At 39.0% G+C, this 11403-nt stretch overlaps 1 long non-coding RNA gene across 1 annotated transcript in view; it reads left to right on the top strand.

Moving 5' to 3' along the window:
• The first annotated feature begins 7181 nt into the window (after positions 1-7181).
• LOC141653494 (uncharacterized) overlaps positions 7182-11403 on the top strand; it is a 39676-nt gene continuing 35454 nt past the window's right edge. Inside the window, exon 1 of the long non-coding RNA XR_012547425.1 lies at positions 7182-7478. This is a non-coding gene — a long non-coding RNA (uncharacterized LOC141653494). The remainder of the gene's footprint in view (positions 7479-11403) is intronic.

The following is an 11403-nucleotide window of genomic DNA, read 5'->3' as shown; positions in this document are numbered from 1 at the left end:
TTAGGGTCTATGGACTATCATGTGGTATCAGAGCCTAGACTTGTATTTTGCATGTTCATTTTAGGTTTTTTTTATCGAGTTATGAGATAATTTGGAAAATTCGAAAATGGGTTTTAAAAGTTGTTTTTGCATGAAATATTTTTGGCATGCATACCTACTGAACTCAAAATGTTTGCGGTCAAATTTGATGATTTATGGAGTTATTTGCTACTTATTATCATTTTTATATAAAACCGAGTCAATAATGCCATATTTTGGTTAAGAGTTAACTAAATATAGTTGCATATTGATTCTAGCCATGAAAATTTTATATTGTCTCGCATGCATGTTTTAAATAGTGTATGTAAAATTTTGAAATTTGTTATTGAGATTTTCATGTTTATTGATTTTTAATGGTTAAAAATCGATAAAAAGGGATTAAGATGTTAAAAAAAACATGGAACGAAATTTTCTGGGTATGAGAAATTTTTGTATATTCAAAAATGTATTTTAAAAGTTAAAAGTGAAATATAGAAATTAATTTCACCCCTTTCTTTTATGTTTATTGGTTTTTATGTGATATAAACCCATAAATGTCGATGTTTTTGTTCTCAAAATTTATTCCAATATTTAGAGCAATTGTTTTTGCCATTTTTGGGTTCCTATAAAATTTTCATAATATACAAGTATTTTATTTCAAATTTTTGCAATGGTTATAATTATTTTTGAATTATTTCATAAAAGCTATGATAAAACTGATATAACTAGCATATAATATCAATTCAAAGTAATTAATTATCAACAAATTAGTGGGGACTAAATTTTGAGTTCTAAAACAGTTTTGACAATTATTTTGAGCTTAAATATGGTTTAAGTGTTGATTATTGATTTTTAATGGTTAAAAATAGATAAATTCCACAAAGCCGAGCTAGATACTTATGATTGTGCTTAACGGCGATTTTGGCATGAAATTTACAGCATTTTATTTTTATTTTTATTTTTGAATTAATGAATGTCATTTATTTAATTTTTTATGCAATTTGTACCTAGTATGGCCTAGTTTATTTATAATCGTTATTACATGTAATGAAAGGGAATAACGGTTCGTTTGTAATTTAATTGTCATCTCGTGCCGTCGGTTTATAATTATCAATAGTTTATTTTTATTACATCAAATCTATAATATGTATTGATATGTATTCATTTGTATCTATTTTTATTACTACTTGTAATGAAGATCAGCGTTTTCTCGAGACGATGCCATTTTTTGAAGGAGTTCCAAATCCCACAACACGGTGCTATTTTTGGAAGGTGTTCTAATGGAGAGGAAAGAGGCCAAGGAGGTGGTTTACGAATTTGTAATAATCTAGTTAATTTGATTAGCTAGGTGGCCATACTAGGATTTAATATTTTTGCATGTTTATATTTTGCTTTCCCATCATGCCTAAATCGCCGCACATGCATTTATTTAATTTTGCGATTGTCAATTAATAGTTATTGACAATTCACCGACTTAGTTCACTTATAGGAGAATTAATAACTAAATTGACAAGATCTCTCACATATTTAATTAATGGGATATTCTACGGTGTACCCTCGAGTTTTTCGGTATTCTATGTTGTACCCCTACATTTTTGAAATTCTATGGTGTACCCCCCGAACTCTATACATTAGTCTATACCATGATCTTATTTATTGTCTTTGCTAACTTAATTTCTTAATTGACCTATTAAATCGTTTATTTACCATTCCAATTACTCGATAACTTACGTATTTACTTCTTAGTTCGCCGAATTACTCATTATCCCACCAAATAGTATACGAATCTAACTAAAAGTTCATCAATTCTCCATTATCATGTCATGTATCATAACAAATGTTTTAATAGTAGTTTGTGCTTATTAAAGATAATTTGTGATGTTTCTCATGTAGAATGGTTATACAACATTAATACGTCAAAATAAAGGTCAAAGTACGGTTGTTTGATAGTGATAAAGTTAATTCAGAGTTAAACGAGATCATGATGGAGAAATAGGTAAGGAATTTAGGGGTACAATGTAGAATATAAAAAAAGGAGGGGTACAACATAGAAAACCGAAAAACTCAGGGGTACACCGTAGAATATCCCTTAATTAATTGAGATAAGCCTTACCAATTAGTAACACCTATGAATCCCGTGTTCATTAGGGCAACCACGCTCGTGGACCCTTTTTACCTCGGGTAAGTAGGGTGATCATATCACATGCCAAAATTGGGTTGGACTCAACGGGATAAGCATTGTCCCGGGACTAGGAGATGGATTTAGTGGAAATCCATCAACCGAAAGTTCTAAGGATAGAATTAGTCAAAAGTTAACTTACCCTATTTACATAAAGATGAAATGTGATGACCATTTTTGTCTAAAAATGGATCTCGGAGTCATTTATATAATTTTGTGAGGGATCGTTATATAAATGTTAAAACTTGATAAAATCGTTTTACAAGTAAATTATTAAAATAATGAATGTTTATATTTCCTTATTTTGTTGTAGTTTTTAATTTGCAATGACAACACCATCTTCCACAACTCAACTTGGAAAAGTCTCAAGGCTAAGGTCCGTAATGGACAAGTGTATTTTGAAAGTCGACGGAAGTAATTTCGTCGAATGGTAGTCAACCATTAAAAGCGCCGCAGTATCCGAAAACGTGCTCCGCTACTTGGTTGAAGCCCGACCCTCCGAGCCCGGCTCAAGGGTTACTACGGCGGCACGGATCGCCTATGATGACCATATGAAGGTCTCAAACTATGTCAAGAATTTCTTGATATGGTCCATGGCTTCTTATCTCAAGTGTCGTTGTATCTTTCTCAATGAATACGAGATATTCACGAGGGTAACAACGATATTTTCTCAAACATCGCAAATCCGCCAATATGAGGCTGTGGTGCGTTTCTTCAAAGCAAAGCTTGAAAAGGGCCAAAATGTTGGTCCACGTCTGCTCAAAATGGTTGAGCATGTTGACACTCTAGAGCATCTAAGGTGTAGTATTCCAAAGAAGCTTGTGATGGGCCGCATTCTCCACTCACTTACCAACACATTTGCCCATTTTAGGGTGAACTATAACATGAACAACATGGACAAGAGTTTCCATGAGCTTCATGCTCTCCTTGCCCAAGCAAAGAGGGACATGGAGGCAAGTGGGAGTGAGAAAAAGGACTATCTTTCAATGCGATTGAAGAACTTATACTTTGGGGTTCGGAAGGGAAAGGAGAAGGGAAAGACCCAATTCAAAAATCAAAACAAAGGAAAGGGAAAAGCTATTAAGATAGCAAGACCAAGTCAAAGGTTGGCAAACATCTCGATGCTGAATGCTATTATTGTAATGGCAAGGCCCATTGGAGGCGAAGTTGTCCCAAGTACTTGGAGGACATAAAGGTCGGGCGTGTGACGCCAAAAGGTGTAATCTCCTCTACTCTTTATATGATAAACATTAATTATGCTTGCACTTCTACTTGGGTATTAGATACCGGATGTGGATCTCACCTTTGTAATCATTTGCATGGGCTAAAGGACGTGCGAGCACTAGCCAAAGGTGATGTGGACCTACACATAGGGAATGGAGCTTGAGTGCGGCCATTTGCGTGGGGACATACATACTCACCTTAGCTAGTGGTTTAGAGTTGTTTTAATTAATTGTTAATTTATACCAACTTTAACTAAGAATATTACTCCTTCTCCGTGTTAGACGCGTAAGATTTTTCTTTTATGATCAAGAACAATTGTTGTACTTTAGTTTATGGTAAAGCCATTTCTATTGGAGGTATTTATGTTCTTAATAATGTTAATGAAGTTTATCATGTAGAGAACAAGAAACTCAAAACAGGTGAACCTAATCTATCCTACCTCTGGCATTGTCATTTAGGTCATATAAACGAAAGACGCATAAAGAGATTTGTTTCATCTAAAGTTCTCAAACCATTTAATTATGAATTTTATGGTGTATGCGAGCCTTGTATTTTAGGCAATATGACTCGTGCTCCTTTTATGGGAAAAGGAACACGAGCTAGTGAGGTTTTAGTCCTCATACATACCGATGTGTGCGGTCTATTAACCATCACCGCTAGAGGAGGTAATCACTACTTCTTCACTTTTACTGTTGATTTAAGTAGATATGGGTATGTCTACTTAATGAAGTACAAAAGTGAAGCCTTTGATAAGTTTAACGAGTTTCAACATGAAGTAGAGAACCAATTAGATAAGATGATTAAAGCCCTACGATCCGATCGTGGTGTTGAATACATAAACAAAGAATTTGATTCACACCTGAAAGATTGTGGTATTGTATCACAATGGACTCCTCCTAGCACACCACAATTAAATGGCGTGGCCGAAAGGAGAAACAAGACTTTATTAGATATGGTTCGGTCTATGATGAGTCTAGCATAGCTTCCTGATTCATTTTGGTGTTTCATCATTTTGTATGCAATATTCTCACTAAATCGAAGTCCGACTAAAGCAGCCAATAAGACTCTATATGAGATATGGACAGAGAAGGTCCCTTATTTGTCGTTTATAAGAATGTGGGTTTGCGAGGCGTATGTTCAGAACACGTCTGACGACAAACTTGCACCCAGATCCGACAAATGTCTTTTTGTAGGATATCCGAAAGAAACACGTGGTTATTACTTCTACAATAGTCACGAGAACAAAGTGTTTGTGGCTCCTGATGCTGTCTTCTTAGAAAAAGAATTTATTTCTAAAAGACATAGTGGGAGAAAATTTGAACTTGATGAAGTTCAAGAGTCACAAACTGAGAATGAAGTGAAGGAAAACATTCCCTCCTTTTATGAAACGGTGATTGTTCCTAGAAAGTCAGGTAGAATTAGTGACCAACCTTACCGTTACCTCGGTAATATAGAGGAAAACAGTGATTTATTACTTTTAGAAAGTGACGAACCCACTACGGCAATACTTACAACTCGGCCATTTCTAGTCCCGACTTCGTGCATTGGCTTGAGGTCATGCGATCCGAAATAGATTCCATGTACGAGAACCAAGTATGGGACTTGGTGGATTTACCTGAGGAAGTGCGACCCCTTCAGTGTAAATGGTTCTTTAAGATCAATCTCGGCATGGATAAACATATAGATGTATACAAAACTAGATTGGTGGCAAAGGGTTTCACTCAAGTTAATGGTCTTTACTATGACAAAACCTTCTCCCCAATTGCTATGCTTCGGTTCATTAGGATTATCTTAGCGGTTGTCGCATTTCATAATTATGAGATTTGGCAAGTGGATGTCAAAACCGCCTTCTTAAATGAGATTCTAGAAGAGGGAGTGTACATGACACAACCTGAACGTTTTAAGAATACATCTAACTCTAAGAAGGTGTGTAAGCTTAAGAGATCCATCTATGGTCTTAAGCAAACATCTAGGAGTTGGAACCATCACTTTGATCATGTCATTAAACAATACGGTTTTACACGAAGTGTTGAGGAACCTTGTTTGTACATAATGTTTAGTGGGAGTAAAGTTGCTTTCCTAGTTTTATATGTGGATGACATATTGCTCATCGGGAATGATATAATGATGCTCACTTCCATTAAGGAGTGGCTAGGGAATTATTTGCAGATAAAGGACTTGGGAGAGACATAACACATCTTGGGTATTTGGATCTATAGGGATAGATCTAAGAGCATACTGGCATTAAGTCAAGAAGTTTATATTGATAAGATTCTTGATCGGTTCAATATGAAAGACTCTAAGAAAGGCTTTCTTCCTAAGGGTTCTGGAATTACTTTGAGTAAGTCACAGTGTCCACAAATCCTGAGGAGATTGAACTCGTGAAATTAATCCCTTATGCTTCCGCTGTTGGATCAATCATGTATGATATGATGTGCACTCGTCCCGACGTCGCATATGGTTTGAGTATGTTGAGTCGTTACCAAACCACCCCAGATGAGAGTCACTAGATAGCCATAAAGAACATCCTTAAGTACTTGTGAAGGACTAAGGATTCATTCTTAATGTTTGGAGGTGAAACTGAATTGCTTGTAACGGGTTACACGGACGCCACTTTCCAAACCGATTGGGATGATTTGTAATCCCAATCCGGCTATGTCATTATGTTGAACGGAGGAGTTATTTTTTAGAAGAGCTTCAAGAAAATTGTCACTGCAGATTCTACGACAGATGCAGAGTACCTTGTAGTGTCAGAAGCTGCAAAGAAAGCTGTTTAGATTCGACAATTCATAAAAGGACTAGGAGTAGTCCCTACCACCGATGACCCTATCATTATATATTATGATAACAGTGGGGCTATTTTTCAAGCTAAATAGCCCAAGTCTAGTAATAAATCTAGACACGTACAAAAGAAATATCATGTAACAAGAGATTACGTGGATAGAAAGGAAATAGACATTTGTAAGGTTTGAACAGACGAGAATATTGTTGATCCTTTAACCAAGCCTTTATCGAAGGCCAAGCATGATGGTCATGTTGTCGCAATGGGATTGAGACGAGTACCAGAATTCTTTTAGATTATGGGTTATGTGTAATACCTCGTAGTTTCTAAGGCGTTCACTCGATCGAGTAGACCGAGTGGACCGAGTATAACGATTACTAGACTTAGTGGAGTTGTTATAATGTCCGCCTATAGAAGGATCGCCTTAAAACTATCATAACTTGAGATCTAGACATGCTATTGATGTGATTCCAATGGGAGGTGATTGCTTGTTCTCTTATGATTCCAACGGTAGGTTACATGCCCAAAATGACCAAGAAACGAGTGAGATATGACTGTTTTACGAAACCTGGTCATTCCTGAGAACTGTGTCGCACTCGACCGAGTGAGGTTCACTCGACCGAGTGGACCGACACTCGACCAAGTGAGAGACACTCGACCGAGTGAGTGACACTCGACCGAGTGGGATCGCCACTCGATCGATTGTGTAACGCCCATGTTTTTAAATAGTTAAATATTAATTTATAATGTTATATTGTGATTTAAAGTTTATACTTTAGCCTTCGACCTCAATTTTATTCATTTTCTTAATTTACGTACTTTTTATACTGGTTAAAACATGTGTATACCATCATACTATTTTTAGCCTAACAATTAATTTTATCAATCTCGATATTCTTATTAAGTGATAAAAGCTTAACCTGTTTTATGATCGGATCATCCAAATTATGGACTAATAGACCCAAGAGCCCATATTAATCTAAATAAAGGAGATAAGACTAAACCTATACCAAACACTAAATTGCTCTGCCTTGCCTTGCGCCTTGTCCAGTCCGACTGTCCCTCTTTAGTGCTCCTCCTCCTTCCTCCTCCATGTTTTGCTTCTTCTAATCCTCCCGACACACTCATCATCATCTCTCCATCATCATTGCGCCTCCCTCGGCGTATCTGTCATGCATATTTGTCACTTGGTCCTTAATTCTAATTGGGTTTACTACGGCGCGATGATACGGACCCCTATATAATTATGGACGACTTGGGAAGCATTCTGATGAGGTAACTAGGCTAACCCTTAATTGTATTTTAGCCTTTAAGCCATGATTGTAGGATGTTGGATGTGTTTATCTTGATCTGGATTCCTCCTTGTTTGTATATTGATGTTTAAAGTTGTTGACTGGATTAATTTTATTGATGTTCTGATGGATTATTGGAAAATTGAATATATGCGAGTGTGGTAATAGGTTTGCAGTGAACTCTCAAGTTGCTAGTTTTCCATTAACGTGGGTCGATAATGAACTATTAAGTACGACAAATTATTCATGTAAGTTACGGTAATATTGCTTGAATTGAGTTCTGTGGACATGGGCCCACCTGCGTATGCCCCGCCGATCTGTGGACAACGGCAGCGGTCTTTTTGAAAGCCACGCTCGGCGGCGTAAAGGTGCTTTCGACCGGATCGTTTTAGATCGGTCGGTTTCGTCTCGGTAAGGGTCTCGAAACGATTAGAGATGTTCGGAGTCGCCACCAAGAATTTGTGGGATGCCTGGAACCCGTTCGAATTCCACTTTATACCTCGGTCAAATCGAAGCACAAAGCAGCGTTTTGACATAGGTACTAAAGATAAGGAAATCGTCCCTCTTTAGCATCCTATCTCTAGAATGACTCTCGTACGCCCTGGATAAGGTCGTCCACTATCCAAAGTTTCTGAGTAAGAGGTGAAGGTACGTATTGGGAAGCCCTTTAATCAGACACCCAATCCCGCCCGCGTTTAGCGGCCTCTACTGATCGATCTTGGTTGGTTGAATGCAAAAGTTGATAAAACGGTTTAAATGCATGAATGCGCATCCAATAATTTAAACCTAACATGTGAGAGCTTTCTAAGTCGGTTGATTTAATCCAAGTATCAAGTATAAGATGTCGAGTTGGATTAATGATTGATTTGCATGCAAGACGGAAATTAAACATCCATTTACCGTATTAGGTTTACGGTGCATAACATGATCCATTTGTCTTAGTAAGGCATTTGGCAAATATGGTTTGAATAGTCATCTGATCCGTCCTATATCCGGGTTAGCCGGAGTCGGGATCGTCCTAGACTAATCTTTGGAAGGAACAGGCCCTGTACTGAGAGAAGGCTATAAGAGGCGCGAGCCAGCCGGCGGTGTAAGGGGCCTCCCTCTGGTTTTGAAAATGAGAAAGAAAAGGCCTGCTTGAGGCGCGGGTTAGCCAACGGCTGTATGCCGTGTTCTGGCTGTTTAGAAAACGTTATAAAACGTGTTGAAAATGGGTATTTGGACCCGGTTTGATTTTGAAAGGGTCGTTTAGACCGCATTTGTTGATTTGTGGAACTAGACTCGAATAATCATCATTGTTTGATAATATTCGATGTCGGGTTCGATTTTGACAAGCTTGACATGAATAGTTTTGAAAATGATTATGGACTAATTGTTTTAAGTCCATTTTGAATGTAATTAGTCGTTACTCATCATCGTACCCGGGTTAAAATCCGGCATGGTATATAGAACCAAGGATGATTTCGTGTTGGTGACTAATATGCATGTTTTGCAAATGTAAAGAAATGAAATAAAAGGCTTTAAAATACCTCTTAAATGTCATTAACCAAATATTATCACTGAAACACGGATTTAACCGTCATGGTATGAAGAACCAAGGGTGAAAAATGCTTTATGGTTAAAACATGTGAAATGAAACAAGAGGTTTCGAAAATACTTGAAATGGTAAAAACCGATTACAAATATGAAAATGGATTAAGGGAAATGACGAGAACAAACACGGTTGATCTCTAGTCTGAACACCCCATTTAGGCGCGAGCCAGTTGGCGACCTAAGGGGCTTCTACCTCAGACCAAAAATCAGTTTTGGCTCGTTTATTCCATGTTTTGATTCATGTTATGCATGTTTTAGCATGTTAAAGTCATGAAACGAAAGAAAACATAATAAAAGAGGATTTTTACACCCTCATACTTACATGTTTGGTTGTGGCGAGTGACCGACGTAAGTGTAACAACTTGTTTGATCGGAAAAAACTCGGTTTAAAACCATTTTGGTAAGTAAAAGAGTGTTTTAAAAGTTTAGTGATGGTGTAGTGGTCAAAGTGGTCGGACAAGTAGTTTAATGCACGATGACGGTACCAAAAAATGTGTAAGGCTCGTGTTTACGATCGGTAAGTCGTAAACACGCGTCGGATTATGACTTTAGAAGTCGAGTCGAGAATTTTAAGGGAGAAAAGAGGGGGCGGACACTCGCGTAAGTCTCAAATGGGTGGCATTTGAGGGGTATTTATATGAGAATGAGTGGTTGTGTGAGTTTTGAGCGACGTGGCCACCTGGGCTGGTCAAAGAGGCGCGAGCCAAGTCGCGGCACTTCGAGTTGTGTTGTCACTATCACAACAAACGCAATCATGATTTGTTCTATCCTAGGTTTTGTAGTCACATGTTTGGTACTTGACCATTCATGAATCCGGTAAAACTTAGTATAGAAGGCTTGAAGATATTTTGTTTTTGTGGTTGACTCGGTTTGACTCGTTGTTGGAGTCGGGATTTTGAATTTTCGAGTCGGTTTTTGGCTCGGTGTCGGTTTTGACTCTAGTTAGTGTCATCGCGACCCCGTCGTTGTGCATTAAACACTCCAGGTATTTTTGAAATGTTTTGAAATGTTTTGTTTTCGAAATCGTTTTAAGTTTTCCGACGTAAAGTTGTACACGAACTGTCGATCAAACGCTGCGATCCCAAAACATGTTGTAGTCCGATAATCATCGGGTGTTTGTTGGAGTCTCAGCAGATACTGGGTATCAACAGAGCCCCCACTTTGACTGAGGCTTGGACAGGGCGAAAGTCAAAGTAGAGTCCCCAGGTCAATCGATGATTACAACCTGAAGACCCAAGCGACGTCGAGGCGGCTCGAAAGGATTCGGGCCAAGGACCTGCCGTCGGGAAGGGCGACGCCAAGGCGACTCAAGGGCACGAGTCAAGGACCTGTCGTCGGGAACAGTTTAGAGTCTGTCGACTGTCCGTGCGGGTCGTTTAAAGTCCGTTAGACTACGTGCAAAGGCTCGCCAGCCATAAGAAGGAGTCATACCTGAGGCATCTTCGGATATGTCCTTGCATGGTTGCGGATAAATGCTCGCCAGCCGTGGTGCGTACGTGAGGAGGGCTCGCCAGCCGCGGTGCGTTGTAAGGTTCGCCAGCCACGGGGCGTTGTAAGGCTCGCCAGCCGCGGTGCGTTGTAAGGCTCGCCAGCCGCGGTGCGTTGTAAGGCTCGCCAGCCGCGGTGCGTTGTAAGGCTCGCCAGCCGCGGTAAGGAAATGTACCCGAGGCGTCTTCGGGATGTGTCCTTAAAAGGGTAAGGAAATGTACCCGAGGCATCTTCGGGATGTATCCTTGATGAGGTAAGGAAATGTACCCGAGGCATCTTCGGGATGTATCCTTGATGAGGTAAGGAAATGTACCCGAGGCATCTTCGGGATGTATCCTTGATGTGTTGCGGACAAAGGCTCGCCAGCCAAATGTGACGGTCGGTTAATGGACCATGGGAACAGCCGCGTCGAATGGGCTTGTTTTGAAAGTAGCGAACTTGTGATGTCGCTGGGGAATAGCGAGTATGGATTCTCACTATCACTGCTTTTGGAATGAGCGGGTTCCGCGAGGAAGCCCCCTGCTGGCATTTGAAGGAATAGTGAATTCGGAATTTCTCACCATTCGGTTTGAATTTGTAGTGGCGGTTTTGATCGCCGTTTGTTCTAACAGCAAATTTGAGTTTTGCTATAGCATTTGAAGTGACGGTTTATGTGCCGCCGTTGACATTTTGAAAGAAATGGTGAATTTGGAATCTTCACTATTGATTGAAGTGACGGTTTATGTGCCGCCGTTGACATTTTGAAAGAAATAGTGAATTTGGAATCTTCACTATTGATTGAAGTGACGGTTTATGTGCCGCCGTTGTCATTTGAAAGAAATAGTGAA

The sequence above is a fragment of the Silene latifolia genome, chromosome 4 (genome assembly GCF_048544455.1).
Source record: "Silene latifolia isolate original U9 population chromosome 4, ASM4854445v1, whole genome shotgun sequence".
In the NCBI taxonomy this organism is placed as follows: Eukaryota; Viridiplantae; Streptophyta; class Magnoliopsida; order Caryophyllales; family Caryophyllaceae; genus Silene; species Silene latifolia.
The sequence above is the reverse complement of the archived record's forward strand: the minus strand, read 5'-3'. Positions and strand labels throughout refer to the sequence as shown.